The sequence below is a fragment of the Pygoscelis adeliae genome, unplaced genomic scaffold (assembly GCF_000699105.1).
Source record: "Pygoscelis adeliae isolate BGI_AS28 unplaced genomic scaffold, ASM69910v1 Scaffold262, whole genome shotgun sequence".
Taxonomy (NCBI): Eukaryota; Metazoa; Chordata; class Aves; order Sphenisciformes; family Spheniscidae; genus Pygoscelis; species Pygoscelis adeliae.
The window spans coordinates 1,898,560-1,900,154 of NW_008824184.1; the positions used below are offsets into that span (position 1 = coordinate 1,898,560).

The window sequence follows — 1,595 nt, forward strand, 5'->3', positions numbered from 1 at the left end:
CTGCTTAAGAGAGAATATTTTTGGATTTTTATAATGACATAGGCTTAGTATTTTCTTCATTTTGTCCTCTAACTTATTGTAGGTAACCCTCTTGCCTACTAACCAGTGCTGCTTGCTTGTAGGTCAGTAGTTTGAAGGATAAATGCTGTGGGCCCTGTAGTTGTCAAATTCTGCTCTAGGGGAGTGCTGTTTTTCTCTTATTCCATTCTGAACACTAAATTAAGATGGGTTTTTGAATTCTTACTTGTTAAGAAATTAACTAGCTTCGGCAGTTCTTTTAATCGTATCCCATGTATGTATTTAATTTCAGAGGTCGCAGCAGTGGCAAAGGACCGCCTCAGCCTACAGTAAGTATATGTTTTTTCCTCATTGTACCACTTCCTAGGTATGAGGAAACAACTTATGTGCAGTGGACCCAAGTATCAACGTAAGAATAGCAGGTACTGGAATAGTCTCTCAATTTTTTCCTTTGCATACCTTGATGAATATTTTAGACTGAGGTATGCTTTTCTGAAAATGTAGCATCTTGCATTCATTTAAGTCTCCTGGGAAGGTGAGGCGGGGGAGTAGGGTCACTTAAACTTTTGACTATGCTAATATAAATCTTCTGCATTTTCTTGCAATTATAGTTGTAGATATGGCTAACATTTAACTTAAGGCAATGCTTTTGAATTAGTTCCTCTCTGAAGACTCTGATAGTGGCTTCTCCCTTAAATAGATGACAGTAAGACAGCATTTAGTTAAATAAAAATAACAATTTTGTTTAGCTTTAGTATAAAATAGCTAACCCAGTATTATCAGTAACCTGAATGAGTAGCTTTAGTTATTGTCGAGGCTATACATTGTTGAAGTATAGGTTGTAGAACATAATTTCATCAAAGCTAAAGATGTGGATCTCGATTTAAAGAGTGGATCTTTGAACTGCACTAATCAAATATTTGCTAATTTGTCATTGGCCTGGTTTTCAAGGATGACTAATTTTGGGGAATGGGGCAGAAGTAAGAATGTTTAAAAGGACTACAGTTTACTTACATAAATGTTTATTGAAGATATCAAGACTCTTCAGTAAAAATAAAGAAGCTTTGAGGAAAAGTGGTGAAAAAGGTCATATGCAAACACTAAACATCATAAAAGTGTTAGTCTTTATGTCCTCCGTACTGAGTGTTGAGCATAGGAGTATCCTTAAACATGTCTTTTCAGACCAGGAAGGTGGCTAACATGCAGGAGTAAGTGGATTAAGTAACTGACAGTTTAAAAGATATGTTATCAGTTTAAAAGTTCAAAATATGGTGAGGTCCTTGCATGTTTCAGCATCTCCTGTTTCACAAGCATGAAGTTGACAGGGAGAGATACCAGATGTTGCAACAAAACACAGACATCCTCGCCACTTCATGTATGCTTATGCGAGCGTGTCATCTAGCAACCTGGGTGATACTTGGTCAGCTCTCCTAGTGCAGGATCTCAGATTCTGATACTGCAGTGAATTACTTTTGACTAATTTTATGATGGGTTTTGTAGCTCCTTGGCATTCCACGATTTGATGGCTTTAGCTTCTGTTAATGCAAGTAATCAGGTCTGTTAGATGAAAAGATGCA

General features: G+C 36.9%; 1 protein-coding gene across 1 annotated transcript in view; it reads left to right on the top strand.

Annotated features, from left to right (window-relative positions):
* The first annotated feature begins 318 nt into the window (after window positions 1-318).
* Window positions 319-1,595, top strand: part of ATXN2 (ataxin 2) — a 45,477-nt gene continuing 44,200 nt past the window's right edge. The window contains exon 1 of the mRNA XM_009334420.1: window positions 319-347. The gene's annotated coding sequence lies outside the window, so the exon portion shown is untranslated. The remainder of the gene's footprint in view (window positions 348-1,595) is intronic.